Source organism: Eleutherodactylus coqui, chromosome 3, assembly GCF_035609145.1.
Source record: "Eleutherodactylus coqui strain aEleCoq1 chromosome 3, aEleCoq1.hap1, whole genome shotgun sequence".
NCBI lineage: Eukaryota > Metazoa > Chordata > Amphibia > Anura > Eleutherodactylidae > Eleutherodactylus > Eleutherodactylus coqui.
In genome coordinates, this window is record NC_089839.1 from 256984271 (window position 1) to 257006859 (window position 22589).

A 22589-nucleotide genomic window follows, 5' to 3' on the forward strand; every position below is an offset into this window, starting at 1 on the left:
ACTCCAGTCATTTAAAAGGTTTTGAAATATAATCCATGTTATATTACAAAATATTGAGAAGATTTGGTTAAATGTAGTCTCTTTCTTTTTAGTGCCCTGTTTAAGAAAATCTTACTTAGAAGTGAATGAGTCTAAGGGGTTCACCTGTTTGTAAATTAGTGTAAAGGCTGGAGCTTCCGCGATGGTTTTGACTAATCACATTGATTGCTGCACAGAAGTTAGTGAGGGGGTGTCATATCTCAGGCCAGTCAGCAATGAGCTTCTAGAGGAAACAGCTAAAGGGAATATATCAACTATATTTTTTACTAATTAAAATCATATAGGGAAATATATTTAATTTTTAACCTGTTTTTATTTTCTGATTGTAGAATTTCTTATTCTGCTGTCTGAACATTACTATGGGGGCGGCTATCTTGCCTGAGCTATGTTTAACAGCACGCAGAGCATTTAGAGCACTGGCGTAACTATAGGGGATGCAGTTGCACCTGGGCCCAGGAGCCTTAGTAGGCCCATAAGGCCTCTCTTCTACATTTGGTAGCCCAGTACTATGAATAAAGCATTATACTTGAGGGCCCTGTTACAGGTTTTGCATTGGGGCCCAGGAGCTTCAAGTTACCCCTCTGCCTTACGAGGTTAAGAGAACTTTTGCACCTGGGCCCATGAGCCTTTAACTATGCCCCTGGTTTAGAGATATGCTGTACAGCTGCTTTATAGGCCATATAGTTGCATGGGAGACTGTTCTAGACATGCTCTGTGACATGTGCAGTGAACATTTGCAGGGAGGCAGAGAAAATAGTCACGACATATCCCCTACTGTGAATAGTGGATCCTATTTTATCTCCATATATAGGTGTTACCTTTCAGCATAAAGAGGATGGTTAATACACCCCAAATGGCCCTTCTTTTTATTCTTCCCGATCCCATAGCTTTGCAAAAGAAGGACCTGTTACACTTTTATGTGGCTGCAGCAAAGTCTGTCACCCCTGCCATTGGCACTCCATAAATGTCCCATCCATGATGGAATGGCAACAGCAGCGGACTCACCTGCGTAATATGGAGGAGCTCTGTGCGGAACATTCTACAGATCCTGAAAAGTATTTATCGTTGTGGTAGCCTTGGATTGAGTTTAAGATGATCACTGTTTACAGAGATCTGTTCATTTAGGGTGGTTTCACATCTGCTTCAGAACCCCTGGCTGGAGGTTCCATGACAGATGCAGCTCAAAATACCGGAAGAAAAAGCAGGGCATGCAGCGCTTTTTCTTCCATTCGGAAGCCAGTCAGCTGGGCGGAAAGTGGGTGGACTCCATTATAGTTAATGGGGTTCCAGTGACGGAACCGTTCGACCGTGGGCATTCCCCTTTCTTGCTCCCTGTACAGAGCAGGAAAGCGGAATCCCCAATGCAGATGTGAAAGCACCTTTAATCGGGTTTCACCCTTTCCTGCACCCTTCTTTTTCCCTCTTTCCTCCTTCCCTCTTCTTTACTTCTTTCTTTAACTGTACTATTCTTTTTACTTGTTGCTTTTGGCCTTCTAGGTCTTGTACTGTCCTCTATTCCCCACCTTAGATTACTTCCTCTGCATTTCCAAGTAGCAAATAGGGCTCTCCTTGTCAACAGATATATGGTTTTAGGTTGGTCCCAGTGCCTTATCTTTTTCCATTGCCATTCTATATTTGTTTATTTGGAGTTATGTTTTAAATGTACAACTCAGTGGAAGTAGACAGGTTAGCTTGTTATTCGGCTTTGCCTTGTCTTTTTTGGTATTTAATAGGTCCTGTGAGACCTCTTTGTATTTTCTTGTTGAAAACCTTCAAAGTGAACTATTTTTCCTGGGGTAAGTTTCAGTGTGGATCCACATAAGAATGTGAACATTGAGCAATCTGAGCGACTTCAAACGAGGCCTGGTCATCGGTGCTAGACTCGCCAGTGATTCAAAAATTTCTGACCTTGTGGGGTTTTCTCATGCACAAGTGTTAAGAGTGTACTGAGAAAGGTGTCATCAAGGAAAAACAGCCAGAGAAAGGGGATTCTGTGGACATAAACAATTTGTTGATGAAAGGGGCCAAGATGATGAAAAGGAGGTGCACAGCCAAGTAAACTGCAGACGACGACAATGCTGGTGCCCCAACTAACTTGTCAAAATGAAAAAAAGGTTTGGTACCATGTTGGCCAGTGGAGCAAAGTGTGATTGTTCTCATTGAGAGAAACCAAGTAATCTTGTAGGTATGATACATTTTAATGGCTAACAAAAATACATGACGTTACAGCAAGCTTTCGGGGCTTCTATCGATCCTTCTATCCTTCTAACCTGATGAAGGATCGATAGAAGCCCTGAAAGCTCGCTGTAACATCATGTATTTTTGTTAGCCATTAAAATGTATCATATCTACAAGATTACTTGGTTTCTCTCACTGAGAACAATCACAACTAACTTGTCTGAGCACACAACTCATAGTTCTTTTGCAAGGATGGGCTATAACAGCAGACGGACAGTTCTAGTACAATTGCTGTCTAAGAGAAACAGAAAGGTAAGACTCCAGTGGGCAAAAGAACACAAAAAGTAGATCACTGAGCAATCGCTTAGTCAGATGAATAGAGATTTCTGTTGCACCATGCTAATGTGAGGGTCAGAATTTGGTTTAAGTGTAGTACCCCAGACTTGGTTACTACAGGACTTTTATAGCCACTTTCTTTAATCAGGTGTATATATCTTTAAATTGTTTATTATGTGTTAAAGGGGTTGTCCCGCGATGACAAGTTAAGTTAAACACTTCTGTATGGCCATATACATGCACTTTGTAATATACATCGTGCATGAAATATGTGCCATACAGAAGTTATATACTCACCTTCCCTGCGCTGGCGTCCCCGTCTCCATGGCGCCGTCTAATTTCAGCATCTAATCGCCCGATTAGACGCGCTTGCGCAGAAGGGTCTTCTCCCTTCTGATCGGTCCGGGCACGAGCGGCGTTCTGGCTCCGCCCCCTTCTACGCATCATCGCGTAGCTCCGCCCCGTCACATGTGCCGATTCCAGCCAATCAGGAGGCTGGAATCGGCAATGGACCGCACAGAGCCCATGGTGCACCATGGGAGAAGACCCGCGGTGCATCGTGGGTGAAGATCCCGGCGGCCATCTTGGAGGAAAAGAAGGAAGAAGTTGCAGAGAGGGGATTCGGGTAAGTAAAATTTTTTTTTTTAATTTCAACACATCCCTTGGGTTTGTCCTGCGCTGAACGGGGGGCCTATGCAAAAAAAAAACCCTTTAAACTTGTATGTTTCCTCAACCAAACCCCGCATAAGTTAGGCAAATCACCCTAACCTTCTGCTTTGTCTGTCAATCACCCCAACTAGCTCGGGGATTAGCTAGTTAATTAACTAGTTGCCAGGGTCCCTGTGATTGGAGGATAGTCCCTTCACACAGGTTGGATGAGAGAGAGCTAAGTCAGTCTGGTCCAGGGCAGTGTCGAGGAGAGTCAATGAAGAAAGAACATCTAGGATCAGCCAGTGCGGTGGGAAGGTGGAACATCAAATGTGAGTACAAAAGACAGGTTAAGCTTGTTAGACAGAGAGTCAACAGAGGAGAGAGGTACAGAAAGGAAGAAGTACGGTCAGAAGAAGCAACAACAAGAATTTAGTGGGAATAAACAAGAAAGACGTAAATCTGAATAGTCAAGGCCAGAGAAGTGAAGCTGAGGTGTAAAGTCAGGAGGACAAGAAGGAGAAATTCAACCCTAAGTTCTCAAATCTAAGAAAGGTGTTTCTCTATCTCTGTTGTCATCATCTGCACAAGTAAATGTAATCCAAGTTGTGTACCTACTGCAAAGTAAAGAACTCCCTCTTACCCTGCTAATAAAGTGTTAAAGTGTTTTACTATCTAAGCCTGCTCCCTGGAGTCCCTTCCCACCATTTACAACATCTGCACTGAGATACCACACTACACTCTCCATGGGCAAGAACCACTATCCCCATTTTTGTTTAGTTCTCCACTTTTTGTAAATTATTATTTTTGTTCGGAATGGCTCCATACCCCTATATGGACTAGCGCCACAACAAATTAACATCTTACCCTACCCAATTCTGTGGGTAGCACCCTTTTGGGAATTACCACCTTACCCTACCCGACTCCACAGGTAGCACCTTAAATAAGACCTGCCATTTACCACTGTGCAGTGCCGTGCCAGGCCATGTTTTCCATCGGGGAGGAGCAGTCGTGCCACGCTGTCCCCCTCCTCAGTCTAGCTCACGGCACAAGTAGCATGAATCAACCAACCCTTCCCATCAGCTGGATTTTTTTCAAGATGTAAGGAAATTGTAAAGCAATCGACTTATTATTCTATCATCTCATGTCACCTAAGGATAGTATAATTGACTCTCACTGTAATGGTAGAGCAGAGGAGCTCAGAGAAGAGTAAAAGTTTAGATATAGATGCGCCACTGAAATGAAAGATGAGATACCTCAATATATATATGTCCCATCTTAAATAATCCAAATACTCAAATGGTTATAGTCGTTCAACACATGCTAAAAAGATAGCCCCACCATAAATAAAGGAACGCAGAAAACAGGGACATACGGCAACGCTGACATGTAGGGCAACTCCTTGCAACTGAAAACTATCAATAGCAAACTTAAGATTGAATCGTTGGCGCAACACACAAGTTTTCAACAGGCTTAATGCTGTAAATGGATGTCATGAATAAAAAGTCCTAAAAACTCCTATACATCAACCAGACAGCCACTTTTAAAAAGTCCCTTTTAAGTTGTAGTTTGTTTACTTCAAAAAATAGATTGCCTTTCTGGTGTTCAATATACTCTCAAGATTCCATTTCTTCATAAAAGCACTAAGCAGCCGATTCTATACACTTCATAAAACACCAATTTATCCAAGTACTGGACACTGAGCTTGAAAATTGGACTTCTCAGCCTTAATTTGCTTGTATAAAACTTCTTTATAGTTGTCTAACAGCAATATGTATAGGATCACTGAAGATGAAGAATAACAAGGCAGTAAAGAAGGTGATCAGTCCTACAGCCATCAGCCACGCAATGCAAGCGGTATAGTAATTACAGAGGCCATTGTGTCTGGTAATGACCAAGCCACTAGTGCTTGAAATATGAAATACCGGTTATTTGCAACAATAGGAAATGTATTAACTCTTTGTCAACAAGTTAGCAGCAATATTTAACAATTTCTTAAATTGTCCACAGTGCTATGTCTATAGAGTGGAGGAAAGCAAAAAAAAAAGCAATTTTCTTACACTGAGTTTACTTGCTAAAATTTTTCTCTTAGTGAGATGTATGTGTAGGTACTAGAGATGAGCGAACGTACTCAGTTCGGGTGTTTTTGGTCCAACGCACCGCTATTTCCGAGTAACTGACTACTCGGATGAAAAGATCCAGGGGGCGCCGGGGGTGCGTGGGGTGTTGCAGAGGGGAATGGGGGGAGGGAAGAGAGGGGGCGGCATGGTGCAGCGGGGGGTAGCAGTGGGGCACAGGGGGGAGCTCTCTCTCTCCCCCCCACTCCCCTCTGCAACACCCCGCGCACCCCCGGCGCCCCCTGAATCTTTTCGTCCGAGTAGTCAGTTACTCGGAAAAAGCGGTGCTCGGGTCCAAAAACACCCGAACCAAGTACATTCGCTCATCTCTAGTAGGTACTAAATGTAATAACTTAAATTTGAGCTCGGATCATAAGTGTGTTGCCCCGAACCTCCCACCTGCCCAGCACTGCAAACATCAGAACATTAGCCAGTTTGCAGCCTACGTGAGCGCTCTGGGCACGGAGCAATGTGGACTCGGGAGGTGGGCATCCCGGCTAGACCCACAGAAACACTTAGGGTCACTTGATCACATCCCCCTTCCATTAAAATCACCCTTGAATAGCGCTGATTCTCACAGCGTGGCGGCGCTGCTGCAGACTTCAGCTGAGCTCCTCCTCCTGTCTCCGGTCCACCATTTCTCTCCTCTCCATTTCTCCTTGTAATTAAGTGCTTTAAAGTGCCACACGTAACGATTTTTGGGGTATTTTCATCTCCACTTATCAAAAGCCATAACTTTTTTTCCGTCGACATGGCCATATGAGGGCTTGTGTTTTGCATGGCAAATTTAGTTTTTATTGGTACTATTTTTGGGTGTATATAATGTATTGTAAAAGTGTTATTAAGTTTTTTTGGAGGGCAGGGAGAAAAAAAACACATCAATTCTGCCATTGTATTATGTTTTGGGTTTTTTTGCAGCATAAATGGCATGACAAATTTTTTTCTGCGGGTTGATACAATTACAGCGATACTAAAAGTATATATATTTTTGCACAATATAAACCCCCTTACAATCTGTCAACCATCTTTACTATATGCTCTCGTATTAAAAAAGGTATGCATTTACTGTACATGTTTGAGGGTGGTTTCACATGGCCGTATGCGTAACTACGCTCACCTCTACAGAGCATAGTTGCGCATAAATGGGTTTTTATCCTTCTCGGACCGTTCAAACTCCAGACCGTAGTGCAGGAGTTTGAAAAAGACAGGAGAAAGATAGGTGCTGCCCTATCTTTCCTGCAAGTAGTTAAAGGGGTGGTCTCGCGAAACCAAGTGGGGTTATACACTTCCGTATGGCCATATTAATGCACTTTGTAATGTACATCGTGCATTAAATATGAGCCATACAGAAGTTATTCCACTTACCTGCTCCGTTGCTAGCGTCCTCGTCTCCATGGTTCCGTCTAAATTCGCTGGCAGCTTGCTTTTTTAGACGCGCTTGCGCAGTCCGGTCTTCTCCATTCAGCACGAGCCGCTTCAGTGTGCTCCCCGCTACAGCTCTTCTGCGCATGCGCAGACGAGCTGTCACTGCTCGGGAGCGCGCTGAAGCGGCCATTCTGCACCATCCTCTGTTAGAGGAAGGTGCATAAACTGGAGCTGCCCAGCGGAGAAGACCAGCCCAGCCCAGCAGCCCCGAGAAGCCTCCCAGGTAAGTGATGGGTCGGGGGGGGCTGCCGCTGCGCCGGGCTGCGCCGGGGGGGGGGGGGGGGCTGCCGCTGCGCCGGGCTGCGCCGGGGGGGCTGTCGCTGGGCCGGGGGGGGCTGCCGCTGCGCCGGGGGAGCTAGCGCTAGGCCGGGGGGGCTGTCGCTGCGATGGGGGGGGCTGTCGCTAGGCCGGGGGGGCTGTCGCTGCGCCGGGGGAGCTAGCGCTAGGCCGGGGGGGGGCTGTCGCTGCGCCGGGGGAGCTGTCGCTAGGCCGGGGGGGCTGTCGCTAGGCCGGGGGGGGCTGTCGCTAGGCCGGGGGGGCTGTCGCTAGGCCGGGGGGGCTAGCGCTAGGCCGGGGGGGCTGTCGCTAGGCCGGGGGGGCTGTCGCTAGGCCGGGGGGGCTAGCGCTAGGCCGGGGGGGCTGTCGCTGCGATGGGGGGGGCTGTCGCTGCGCCGGGGGAGCTAGCGCTGGGGAGCCGGGGGCTAGCGCCGGTTACCTGCTGTCTGGTCGGCGGCTGCGGGGCGTCTGGTCGGCGGCTGCGATGCGTCCGGTTGCCATGGAGACACAGCTGGCGGCGTCTCGGGAGCGCGCACGTCGGGCTGCAGCGAGCGACGGGGAAAGAGCCGGCGGCCATCTTGAGGAAACTTTTATAACTTGCTGAAACGCTGGAACGGTAAGTACGAACCAGCTAGAAATGTCATTTACAGGGGGGCTTAGTAATGTGTGTTTAATGGGGGGGACTGGGCAAAAAAAAAAATTAACTGCTTCCTCGAGACATCTCCTTTAATACTACGTGCTGTAAAGATAAGGCAAATCCTATTTTGTCTCGCCCGTACTATTAACGGATGAGAATCCTAATAGTGAAAACTAAACCATTGAAATCAATAGTTTCATTTTGTCCTATTATGCCATGATGCGACAAATACACTGCCATGTGTTTAAGCCCTTATAGTGAATGCCTGTGATTGATGCCTTTGATGGATGCTGTTGTCAGCCCTGTTAAAAAACATACATTTAAATGGTCTCTAACTTTGCAAACAACTTGTGCTTCTATGATAGTCAATCCAATAAGTAGCAAAACTGTTTACTTTATTTACCTAAAATTAAGTTTTTGTGCTTAAAAATTGCTCTAACGTGATGGCCACTAGGCCCCCCAAACTCCTAGCTTTCTGTTAACTACCTGTTCTCAACTGATTGACAGGAGATGTGTAGAGGATAGAACATGGGTGGAGGAGGGGTGAGTTATCTAGTTCATTGAACTGTATAAAGAGCAGAACAGAGGTGTGGTGGGAGAAGGGAAGGAGAGAAACTCATATAGACATGCCGGCAAGCTAATAATGGGTCACTTTTTACTGTGTTTTAGCTACAAAAATCACATCTCCACTGCTCACTCTTGCTGTACACTGTAATATAGCATGCTTTTATGTGTGTGTATTGCAGACATTTAGAGAACATGATCTACAGTTCTCTGTGTACAGTCTATAGAACACAGCACAGCAACCACACTCCTCCCACCACTCCTGAGAGAAGGTAGAAACAAATGTACACTGTGCCAAGTGGAAAATGGGGAAAAAATCCAGCATACATGTCACATAATTCTGAAAGCATGAGATTGTATCAATTTTGTATCCTAAGAAATTGAAGTCCTTAAAGGAGATGTCTCGAGGAAGCAGTTAATTTTTTTTTTTGCCCAGTCCCCCCCATTAAACATACATTACAAAGCCCCCCTGTAAATGACATTTCTAGCTGGTTTGTACTTACCGTTCCAGCGTTTCAGCAACTTATAAAAGTTTCCTCAAGATGGCCGCCGGCTCTTTCCCCGTCGCTCGCTGCAGCCCGACGTGCGCGCTCCCGAGACGCCGCCAGCTGTGTCTCCATGGCAACCGGACGCATCGCAGCCGCCGACCAGACGCCCCGCAGCCGCCGACCAGACAGCAGGTAACCGGCGCTAGCCCCCGGCTCCCCAGCGCTAGACCCTCAGCCCAGGTGAAGGCCCCGGAGCCCAGCGCTAGGTTCCGGAGCCCAGCCTAGCGGCAGCCCCCCCCGGCGCAGCGGCAGCCCCCCCCCCGGCCTAGCGACAGCCCCCCCCGGCCTAGCGACAGCCCCCCCGGCGCAGCGACAGCCCCCCCATCACAGCGGCAGCCCCCCCCCCGGCGCAGCAACAGCCCCCCCATCACAGCGGCAGCCCCCCCCGGCGCAGCGACAGCCCCCCCGGCGCAGCGACAGCCCCCCCGGCGCAGCCCGGCGCAGCGCTAGTTCCCCCCCGACCCATCACTTACCTGGGACGCTTCTCGGGGCTGCTGGGCTGGGCTGGGCTTCTCCGCTGGGCAGCTCCAGTTTCTGCACCTTCCTCTAACAGAGGATGGTGCAGAATGGCCGCTTCAGCGCGCTCCCGAGCAGTGACAGCTCGTCTGCGCATGCGCAGAAGAGCTGTAGCGGGGAGCACACTGAAGCGGCTCGTGCTGAATGGAGAAGACCGGACTGCGCAAGCGCGTCTAAAAAAGCAAGCTGCCAGCGAATTTAGACGGAACCATGGAGACGAGGACGCTAGCAACGGAGCAGGTAAGTGGAATAACTTCTGTATGGCTCATATTTAATGCACAATGTACATTACAAAGTGCATTAATATGGCCATACGGAAGTATATAACCCCACTTGGTTTCGCGAGACCACCCCTTTAAAGTAACCCTCCGGTTCTGGAAAACAAAGATTGCCACACTAATTTTCTGGCTACCTGATGCACACTGTGCATTAGTATTCATCATTAGTCTAAGACACTACAGACTGGCTTCATTGGCCAGTGCTGCCCATGTGAGCAACAGTGTCAGTTCAGTCAGAGCAGCATGTAATGTCATAGACTAATTATGCATACTAATACACAGTGCATCAGGTAGTAAGAGAAGCTGTCTTTTTGTGTCCAGGACAGGACGGTTGCTTTGATGAAATTTAAGAGCGTTATTATTCAGTTACTGCAGAGTTAGATTCAATTACACAATGGTAGTATTTGTATAGTAGTAGTCACTGTATAATTATATTATTAGGTCAATGTATGGTGGTAATATTTGGTCATTATATCATATGGTGATATTAAGTTGCAGTTTGACTAATGCAGACTTCAGTACCAGGACAACTGTCCACTGTGCAAGCGATCAACAAGCGCCAATCTCTTGGTATCACATTTCCGAACAGAAATCACAGGTTCTTAGATGGGCCTAGACTGGATTATTTCTCAACAGGGTCTATTACAACTCAGGGGCTTACCTTTGGCCAGATGGATGTCAAAGGGTACTGATGATAGAAGTCTGGGGAGCAGGGTTTTCAGATTGCAAGATGGTGTGGAAGAACGGGTATAGAGCGGGGCCACCTCTCCGTCATTGCTTGAACGTTCTTTAATGTAAATGCGGCAAGCACTTTCGGAACAAATCACAGTTTCTAAAGTAATTTGGTACAATGCATGTCTGGTGTCAGACTTTCCGAATAGTCACTGCAGGGTCTCTCAGATGAGCACTGTCCTATCCTGTCCCGGGTCTTTTGCAGTCGTCTTTCAGCATTTCATGGCAAGCACATTGTTGCTACTGTTCTGCCTAACACAGCAGCCCTCGGGAATCACATTGTTCTTTTGCCCTGCTGTCTCGGTAATTACATCAAACTACCCGAACTCCATATGGGCTTTTTAGCACGTCCCTAGAACTTATCCTATTGTGAGAAGCCTATACCTGCATTCAAGTTCACCAGAGAATGCACCATCCTTAAAGAGACAGTTATATTAATTAATACAAAGACACAAATAACTGGAATATATATAACTTACGATCCAAGGCTATAAAAACCTTGATACAGTATCACTTGGGCCATCTAGAAAACAGCTTTATTCACAACCATTAAAAGTGCAACATTGGTTCAGGCTGCATGGGGCGTGTCCCAGACTACTTCAAATTAAAGGGGTTGTCCCGCGGCAGCAAGTGGGTCTATACACTTCTGTATGGCCATAATAATGCACTTTGTAATGTACATTGTGCATTAATTATGAGCCATACAGAAGTTATAAAAAGTTTTATACTTACCTGCTCCGTTGCTGGCGTCCTCGTTCCCATGGAGCCGACTAATTTTCGCCCTCCGATGGCCAAATTAGCCGCGCTTGCGCAGTCCGGGTCTTCTGCAGTCTTCTATGGGGCCGCTCGTGTAGAATGTAGGCTCCGTGTAGCTCCGCCCCGTCACGTGCCGATTCCAGCCAATCAGGAGGCTGGAATCGGCAATGGACCGCACAGAAGCCCTGCGGTCCACGGAGACAGAGGATCCCGGCGGCCATCTTCAGCAGGTAAGTATGAAGACGCCGGACCGCCGGGATTCAGGTAAGCGCTGTGCGGGTTGTTTTTTTAACCCCTGCATCGGGGTTGTCTCGCGCCGAACGGGGGGGGGGGGGGTTAAAAAAAAAACAACCCGTTTCGGCGCGGGACAACCCCTTTAAGCACTGTAGCTAAACTGTAGCCACAGATCACAGCTCTGTCCTAAATGAGCTGAGCTACAAAGCAGCCAAGTAGCAAACACTGAGGAAAACTAAATAACAGGAAATTCTTTGTAGGTATTGACTTACATATCAATTCTGAGCTACTGAATGAACAGTTGCATTAATCACAAACTTATGTAACTTGTTTAGGTATACAGTTGCATACATCTGGGCATACAATCAGCCAGTAGCATGCCGTCAATATAAGCAGATCACTCGACTGCTATGGGGCCCATGCAATGGGGGCCCGGGGCTGATGGGCCCTGCCTACTGTCCCACCACTGACTCACTTCCCCTTTTCCCTGAATATCCAGCAGAATAAGCTTCACTTACATCCAACCTGCCACTCCTTCCTTCCTGCTTGTTCTGCTCAACAATCAGGAGAAGGGAGAGACATAGAGGGAACTCTAGTACTTTGGGGGGACACAGATGGAACACCAGTACTATGGGGGGCCTCTGAGAGGAGATCAGTATTATGTGGGGGTGGGGGGAAGCAGAGGTGGCACAAGTACTACTTGGGAGCACAGAGTGGACCCCAGTACTGTGGAGGGGCTACAAAGCAGACGGTGGTACTATTAGGGGCCACATAGGGGACATCAGTACTATGGGGGGGCACAGAGGGGACACTAGTAATATGGAGGGCTTACTGAGAGGTGCATTAGGCATAGTGGCCAGATGGTAAGAGTGTGCAGAGACGAGTCATTGCTTCAGGAAATCTTCCAGGTCATCTGGGCCCAGGTAAAGAAAAAATTGGATCTTCACCAATCAGAGAATATGTCACCTGTGATCACTGGAAGTAACTGCACTGTAGTCACTATCATTGTATAGAACTGGTAGTTGACTATTACATAGTGACTGCATTCCACAGAGGTATCCTTGAGCTGAGTCGCTGCATCTAAACCCACAGATATGTTGCATCTAATACAATTTCTTTTATAGGGGAGGCCCAATTCTAAGTTTCGCAATGGTGCCCTATGATTTCTATGTACAACCACAATCACTGAATCTCTAAACGCAGATTCTTTCAGCAGTATTTCAGTGCTATTGCCATAAACATCAACCAGTTAAACCATGATTTGCACTCCCAATCATCAATCAAATGGCGTTAGTAATGTAATATAGCAATATTCTAATAAAATCTGAGATAAAAAGAACCTTTTCAGCAACTTTATGAAAACAGCCCCCTTTTCCGCCTTCTCTTTTAATATGTATTAAGACTCAAACAATTCTATGTATCGTAAAAGAAAATGATAATTCGGCGTATTGAAAAGAATGCACTAAATTGTGAGCATACTGTACAATTGATGAGATATCATAAAGCCGAATATTAACATCAAGACTACATGCCAGTAATGAATGCATTAAAACCCCTTCATTGTCTCATGTAAGAAATGCAGGATCGGATGAATGATACGGCTATTAAAATCCTCATTGAAGAAAAGCATTCCGTCAAAATAAAGTCAGCCTCAAAATAGAGTATCATAAAGTATTAGCACTAAAATATATTAGAAATTCACCAAATCAAACTGGAATATGTGTTTCCATTATAGCAAATATTCCCTGGATAAAGATCATTCAAATTTGAAACCCGCCATCAGACTTACAAGGAAACACTAGCACTTCGAAAATTTTATTATAGAGCAAACTAACTCAATACACATTGTCAGATAATTACAAGCATCTTTATAAAGAGGAAGTATTACTTCGCTGCTAAAGCAGAAAACATAAAAAAATTCTCCGAGGATATAAACTCCATTTATTCAAGGAACCAAAAAAAACCTACTTCATTGGCGCTTTAAGTGAGTCTCTGTTTTGAGGATAGTTTGCAGACTGTATTAGGCCGCATGCACACGGCAGAGCCGGATTCCGCATGCATACCTGCTCTCATTTTCTTCTTCCTGTACTGCAGAATCCGCGGCCCATCCGCAATGTAAATTTCGGATGGAATACAGGTCGGACGGCTTCCATTGACTTCAATGGAAGCTGTTCTTACAGACACAGTAGAAAAATGGAGCATGCTGCAATTTTTTTGTTATCTGCGAGCGGAAATCACAATTGATCTCCGCTCATGTGCATGAAGAATCACTTTTGCATAGCATGCTATGGGCGGTATTGGCTGTGGAATCTGGACGTGGTTGTCTGCTCTGGATTCCACAATTCAAATCCCCCCATGTGCATTTGGCCTTAAATGGGTTTTCCAAGATTCTTGGAAGACTCTGCCATTCCGGGTTAGGGTAGAATCATAGAATGGCAGAGATGGAAGGGACCTCCAAGGTCATCGGGTCCAACCCCCTGCTTAGTGCAGGATTCACTAAATCATCCCAGACAGATATTTGAAGGGTATGTTCATATGGAATTTTCTGCACAGATTCTAGCACTAAAATCATGGTAGAAATCCATGGCTAGGCTACATGTTTCTGCTGTGTATTTTGATGTGAATTCGCACACAGATCTGGCCCTGCCAGGGATATGGATCCGCACTGAAACACATTGAAAATTTCCGCATGGGGATTTTGCACATTGACAGGGCTAAATCTGCGTACAAATTCACGGCAGAATAGCCACAGATTTCTATTGTGGTGGAAAATTTCATGCAGATTCCACCATGTGAACATACCCTCCATGTTTTTCGGTTTTGCACTGCTTCTTTCAGTTGGTTGATATCTATGCCCATATGCATACCCTTATCATAACACCAGTGCCCTCTGTGTGGCCTCTCATAGTACTAGTGTCCCATCTGTGCCCCTCCACAGTACTGGTGTCTCCTCTATGGCCCCCTCATAGTACTGGTGCTCTCTCTGTGGCCCCTCATAATACTGATGTCCCATAGGAGTGAATTGGATCTAATTGCATATGGAAGTGTGCCTATGTATGCCTCCAGTTTCATAAAGAATCCAACAAAGAAATATTATAGCATACTCCATGGGATTTCATATTATGGAGCTGTTCCTCTCTTGAACATCTTTAATACTATGCCAGGTACCTACACTTGTCCATAGATTGCGTTTGGCATTGTAGCGTGTCTTCAGTAAGTGGGGCTGAGCTGCAATATCAAACATGACCTGTGGACAAGCGTGGCTCTACGTCTGGAAGAAAGCAGCTATGTTTTTCTAATCTCATACAAAGCATTTAATCTCTCTTGAAAATTCACGTACTGTTTCACCAGTCCTGAGGTATTCTAAGACCACTCCTAAAGCATCTAGACTAGTCACAGAATTGACATTTAAAGGGGCTTTACGGATATTTACTAATGATGACCTATCTTAGGATAGGTCATTAATAGTTGATTAGCAGGGATTCATCGCTGGTTTTCCTCACTGATCAGATAATCCCTCGGACCACTGTCAGTGATGACAGGGCTGAACATCCAAATTAGTCGTCAGGGGAGAAAAGTGTAATAGATGGCTTCACTCCCCTTGAAATCATTGGGAGTGATGCCTTTCATTACACTTGTGGCTTCTTATTGCGGTCAGAGCCAGAAGTGTAATAGGAGGCATCACTGCCACTGATTTAAATGAGAGTGAAGCACCTATTAAGGCCCGTTTAGACACAATTATCACTTAAAATTCGCTCAAAAGCCATCTTTTGAGTGATAATCTTTGTGTGTAAATATGCACCCATCATAGGGGTTTTCCAGACAGCGCTGTCTGTCAGTGCCAGAATATATCTGGATGGTAGCGGAAGCCCCAGCACCGACCCCTGTGAAGTGGCCGGCGCTCATAATTGCAGGTGCAGCTCTCATTGAAATCAATGGGAGCTGTGCCTATAATTACAAGCGCTGGCCACTACATAAGAGTCGGAACAGCAGCTTCCATTCCGACTCTGCTGTATCCCGGCACTGACAGCCATCACAGCTGGAAAACCCCTTTAACTTAGCTGTAAACCCAGAACAGACAGGTGTCAGACTGACAGGGAATCACAGACCCAACCAGACTTACAGTGATCCAACCAGACTGAATGAGACGGGAGTATAGCCAGCACCCTCTGAGAGGAGGAGCTGGAATTAATTTACACAGACTAATGCTAATTGGTTGGCTGAGTTATTCTACTTCCCAGCCCACCAATCTCCACATACACAGCAAGAGATGTATCACTATTAGAGCCCGGTGCTGAAATGACAGTGAGCATGAGCCAGCATGAGCAAGGGTTGACCCGATCCTCAAACTGTGGACAGTAGCTGCAACGTGTCATTTTTTAATGCATTATCACTGCTTTCACTACTAAGAAATCAGAAAACGGTTCTACGTGCCTCTAATAGAGAATCGAAGACCATTAGGATTCATATGTCAAAAGGTCAATGTTTTGCGGTTGTCTTCTTAAAACTCCAATGTCTCTAATTTAAAAATAGACAAGCTAAATAAATTCTAAAACATGAAAACGATGTCTGATTTAAATGTCCTAAGTGGAAGTCATGCAATCTAAATGAGAAATTATTCTGTGAGCACTTAAAATATCATTAACCTCATTAACTAGCATCTGCTGTAAGATTACTTATTGCTGTAAGCCCCTGCAACCATATGTGGAATTTTCTATTTTATATACACTGCAGCCCACACATGAAAGCAATAAACACCATAAACATTACATTATGCAAATGCAGCTTGTGATTTGGGTCTTTTTCTAGCTATTTACTGTGCACCCAGTCATTAGAATCACACATCTCCACAGGCCACCCAGACTGATCTAGAAGAAAAGAAAACATTCTGCAACTCCGAAAAATAAATTACATGAGCAGCCTTTAATAACCCTTTGTTATCATCTTGTTCTAGGCTTCCCTAGGATTTCTTTTCTTTATGAAAGAGGTTATCTCATCATGCCAGTCCCCTAATGAAGCTGATCAGTACAGGTATGGCTTCTGAAACCCCTAAATATCATCAGTTAGCAAGCCATGAGCAGTCATATATTTCCCCGATACAGGCCACTACAAGACAGGCAGCCGTATAACAAGTGGACAACCAAAATAGAAAAAGTGCATAACACCAAGTTATTGAAGAAAAATAGAACCACAACTTTATTAAATTCATAAAACAATTCCTAAAACAGATGAGGTCTGCAGAAAAAATACCCAACTGTATCCCAAAATATGTTAAATAAACTATAGTGGCAATCAAAATAATACAACCCCCCACTGCAAATGAGGTTTATTTTCCACATTTACAAACTTTCAGCTGTTTGCAAAAAAAAATAACAATCAAACACAACGAAGAGTAATATAACAAAAGTCCCCATGAAATGCCACTTTTAATGACTACTGCAGTCTTAGAATTATTCAACTCCCTCATGACAAACCTCTTTAGTACTTTGTTGAGCACCTTTTACTGTTATGACAGGCTACAAATGTGATACATAGCCAGACACCAGCTTCTGGCATTGTTTCTGAGGAATTGTAGCCCATTCCTCTTGAGCAATGGCTTCCAGTTCACTAATATTCTTGAGTTTGTGTACTACAACTGTCCTCCTGAAGCGACACCAAAGTTTTTTTATGAGGTTCAAGTCAGGTGACTGCGAAGGCCACTCCAGAAACCAAGCCTTGTTGGACTTTGAAGTATGCTTGGGATCATTGTTCTCTTGGAAGGTTCAATGACCATGAAGCGACAGCTTCCTCATAAAAGGCATGACAATTTCTCATATGATTTCCTGATAGTTGATTGAATCCTTCTTGCCCTTCACGTACTGCAGTTTTCCAGTATCAGAAGAAGCAAAGTAGTCCCATAGCATCACCGAGCCACCGCCATGGTTCACTGTAGGCAGGGTGTTCTTTTCGGTATATGCTTCATTCTTCCGCCTCCAGACATACTACTGATCGACAGACCCGAAAAGTTCCAGTTTTATATAATCACTTCATAGTACTTTTAGGTCATTAGAAGTGTGCGTTTTGGAGTTTGGGTATGAAGACCTTCAGTGTTTAGTATGTGCCTCACTGTGTAAATGGAAACCTCAGTGCCTGCTGCCTCCAAATCTCACTGCATGTGTTTTGTAGTCACTCAAGGGTTTTTGACCACCTGCCTGCTCAGGAATCTGGTGGCAGACGGTGTTTTTATTGCCCAGTAGACAGGTTCATATATCTTGTTTATTACAGTAAAATGATGTGTTGCCCCTGTGAAAAGCTTACATTTTTAAACAGAGACCATCTACAGAAGAAATGAGTAGGTAGTGAAGCAAAATGGGTCTAAGGCTGCATCCACACAGGATACAAAATCTTGCTACAACCATCATGTGATCAGTCACCGGCTCCGAGCTCCACCCCGTGCACATGACAGTGACGTCATCACAGGTCCTAAACCAGCAGAGTCAGAAACCAGCCATGTGCTTATAGGAGCTGTGATTATGTCAGCATCATGGGATCAGTCACCTGTGTGGGAGGAGTCGGGTGTCACATGACTAGGGTGATCAGTGTGTGCAGAACTCTGATGTGACCAGTTGTGATTCCTGTTGTATGGCATGAAGATTGTAAGCAGCATGAGTTGTGTGTGTGTGACACACGCATGTAGCAGAGCTATGAGTACGTGATGTGCGCATGTAGCAGAGCTGTGTTTGTGTGACACATAAATGTGGCAGAGCTGTATGTGTTTGACACGCATGTAGCAGAGTTGTGTGTGTGATACGCACATGTCGCAGAGCTGTGTGTGTCATGCACGCATGTCACAGAGCTGTGTGTGTGAGAAACACGCATGTAGCAGAACTGTGTGCGAGACGTACACATGTAGCAGAGCTGTGTGTGATGCACGCATGTAACAGAGCTGTGTTTGACGTGTGCATGTAGCAGAACTGTGTGTGTGATGCACGTATGTAGCAGAACTGTGTGTGTGACGCATGCATGTAATAGAGCTGTGTGTGTGTGATGTGTGCATGTAGCAGAGCTGTGTGTGTGTATGATGCATGCATGTCACAGAGCTCTGTGTATGTGTGATGCATGCATGTAGCAGAGCTGTGCGTGAGACACACACATGTAGCAGAGCTGTGTGTGTGTAACATGCATCTAGCTGAGCTGTGTGGCGCATTGCACCACCAGAAACACTAGTGCTATAATTTCCTAATAATTACTAGTAATGTATCTTGTTGGTCAATGACAGCGGTGTGATCAGAATTTTCTAGTTATAAATAGCTAGATTAATGGCAATGACAGAAATAGCCAAGATAACTGAACAATGTACTTGTCTGTCTGCATCAGTCATGTTAATGTAAATAAATATTTGCTAATTTGTATGTTTTTAGGTATCCAAATTATTGTTTATATTCAAGCTCGAAGAAGCTTACAAATCACACACACATTGGATGTGATTGGAAGACATCTGTTTATTCCATTAACAAGCAGAAGTATATATATCCAAAGACATTTGCAACAAGGCTGGAACGCGCCTCACTTGTATTATAATTCATTTATCATTGGTTATTAAAACTAAACAAGAACAGCAATGTCTTAGTTGTCAGGCAGGACTTCTCTCAGGCCGAGTGCAACGAAGTCCCATGAGACTTCTGTAAATTGGCCTTCTCATGGAGAACAGGCTCTGATAGCATCAAGGTTGTATAGTCTGGTTCTCTTATCTCAAAGATGAAGCATATGGGATGTTCTGACCAAGCAAGATTGTACTAGATGTAATATCTGCAAAGTCCTCATGAAGAAAAATGTCAACAATATAATATGACAGGCTAAAGTATACAAGATGGATTTAAAATGGATACATATTTATTGCTCTAACAGTCACATACACATTGAATTAAAGCAGTAAAGCACATGTGTGACCAGCTCTCCATCTAAATGAAGGATCTCATGACCAGTGGGGGTCCCAGCGATCGGATTTCCAGTGATTATACACTTATCCTATAGATAGACGATAAACGTTTTTCGTTGGTCAACACCTTTAGAATTTTAATGTTCTGTGGCTATGTAATTACTGAATTACAGAATTCTCCCTCTCATTTGAAGAGGTAGAATCCACACTGCTTATCCATTGCAGCAAATGGATATGCTGCAGATTTAAATTCTGCATGACATGTCAATTTCCGCACAGGTTTGGGGCAGATTTTCTTCCTTGCCTGTAAACAAGATTTTGAAAATCTCATTCATATTGCTGTTACTGTAAATACTGCAGATTATCTGTATGGAAAGTCCACACAGAAAATCCACAGCAAATCTGCCCCATGTGGACATACCCTAAAGTATGTTCAGATGGTGGAATTCACCATGGATTGTTCTGTGTGAATTCCACCTCTAAATACTCAGTCGAAATTTGCAGCATCGGAAATCTGCACACGGATTTTGCCCATTGAGAGGGCTAAATCCCCACACAGATCCACAGCAGAAAGACACAAACTTTAACGTAGTTTTTAGAGGCGGAATTTTCCCTGAAAATTCTGTGACAAATTCCATTGTGTGAACATACCTGGAAGTGGTTGCAGCTTCACACTATTATAGCGTGGTTACTGGTGAACTGGTAGGGAGGCTTAGGGAATCAAAATCTGGCGTCAGTACCAAATTTTACCAGCATAGATATTACCAAAAAGGGAGATAAAAGGTAAACACTGCATAAAGGTATAAATATACAGCAAATGTACAACTTAATGATCACTGCAGTAAAAATACCTACTCAATAACTGTTTGGTCCCTTTTTGGTAATCACCCACTTTCAGGCATCGGGGAGCAGATTCCAAAGCAGGCGAACATCCTCCATACCCAATTCGATCCATACGTGCTGCAGCAGCTCTGTCAGCTGGTGCACACTTAGTGAATAAATGGTAGCAGATCTTGCAGTCCTTTTCAGCATTTCCCAAACATGTTCAAAGGGGTCACAGTCTGCTGAGTTTGGCAGCCAATGTTGTGTTCCTCCAACTACTAAATGCTAAAAAAGAAGAAAAATAATGTAATCTGCAGAAACTGTAGGGCAAGTGTCAAAAAAGCTCAAATAATGAATTGAGGGTTACAAGAGAGGCCAAAAGCAATAAAAAGGATTTGGGGGATATGTCAAAAGCAAAAGAAAAGTCAAAGATGCTATTGGATGCTTACAAGATGAAAATGGTGAATTGGTTAAAAATGATGTTGAGAAGACCGAACTTTTAATTTCCTATTTTGTATCTGTTTTCTCTCAGAAAGTAGATGTAACATCAACTGATCTTCCCTGTGCTATTGGGGGGGGAAATGCAGGCTATCTATAAGTAGAGAGATGATGAGGGAACACTTAGCTAACTTAGGGCTTGTGCACATGGGCGGATTTGATTTACGGAATCCGGGGCCGGCGGCTGCTCCCAGACTCTGCAGCAAATACCACTCATAGCCTCCTATGGAGATCCGCTGTTTCCTGCACACAAGCGTAAATTTCTGCTTGTGGAAAAAAAATCTCAGCATGGTCCATTCTGCACGAATTTCCACACCGACGGCTTCCATTGAAGTCAATGGAAGCCGTCCATCCCACAGCCCTTCTGCAATGAGCACTGCAGTAAGGTTGTGGGATCCTCATCATCGCATAGTGACGGTGCAGCCTTATCTGTACTGCGCATGTGCTCTCCCGCACAACAAAGAAAGACAGGTGAGCCGGGTCACTGGCCAGGCACAGGGTCAGATCCTGCTGCAGGATCCCGCATGCAGGATCCAACCCTGTCATGTGCAGGAGGCCTAACTTGAATTCAAGTTTCCAAGTCCAGATGATTTACATCCTAGGATGCTAAAGGAAGTAGCAGAAGTAATTGCTCAACGTCCCGCAGAAATCTTTCAAAATTCATAGAGAACAGAAGTTTTAGAAGATTGGAGAAGGGCAAATTTGTCTCTATCTTCAAAAAAGGGAAGAATGTGGACTCAGAAAACTACAGGCTTGTAAGCCTGACTACTATACTGGGAAATATCTTTGAACATATTATTAAACAGCATGTATGCAAGTACTTGGATAAATATGGAGTAATTAACCAGAGCCAGCATGAGTTTGTAACAAACAAGTCATGCCAGACAAATCTAATTTACTTCTATGACAGAATCACTGACTGGATTGATCAGGGAAATGCGGTAGATATAGTATATCTTGATTTTAGAAAAAAAAGCATTTGACAAAGTACCTTATACCATACTCAGTGAAAAAAATGAACACATATGGGATTGACAAGGCAACTGTTAGGTGGATTCACAACTGTCTCAGTGATCGTACTCAAAGAGTGGTCATAAATGGCTGCACATCCAAGTGGGAGAATGTATCAAGTGGGGTACCACAAGGCTCTGTCCTAGGCCCAGTGTTGTTCAACCTTTTTATAAATGATCTGGAGGAGGGAATTGATGCGAAACTGATCAAATTTGCTGATGACACAAAACTAGGAAGGATAGCTAATGCTTGAAAAGAGAGAGAGGATTCAAAAAGATCTAGACAAGCTTGAACAGTCGGCAGTAACTAACAGAATGGTATTTAACAGAGGAAAATGCAAAATCGCAGATTACCCCTTATTTGTTGTCCACTCATTGTATTTCACTTTTCATGTTTTAATCTTATTCATTTTATTTCATTATTTTATTGTGTTTTTATTGATCTTCTCTCCAATACACACACTGCCAACATTTGATCACTTGAATTGTCGGTTCCCGTTACTTCGAACCACATTATTTGGATACTGCCTTTCTGGACACAAGGAGCAGGGAGTTGAGCCTACATACTTCCCTAGTGAAGTAAGTAATTTACCATTCAGTCTACTCACTTACTAATCAGTTGTCATTGTAGGATTACCCTTGAGGGCTTTGTTTCTCTTTTTGTTTCTTCATCCTACCTGTTATCATGGACCATCGGATTGGATCAGATGGCTGCAGCTGGCGTTCTCCACGTGGGATGTCCACATTGAACGAAGATTCTCTGCCACCCACTTAGGGCATATACAGAGGGTTAACCCAACTACTCCAGGTGAGTCTGTTCCAGCACGCTTACTTGTTTTTTGTTCATTTGGGGGGCGCTGTTCTCTTTTATGCATCTTTTTGTGCACTTGCCTCTAGGATCAGCCACACATGGTCTGCTTCACCCAGTCTAGGTACAGTCTTGATACGGCGGTTTGGGAACAGTTTCAGAAGTACTGACACCACACCTCCAGGCACCAACAAACTGATCGTGGTCAAAGTCCTGAAGTCCCCACATTTACCTATAACTGCCAGGCAG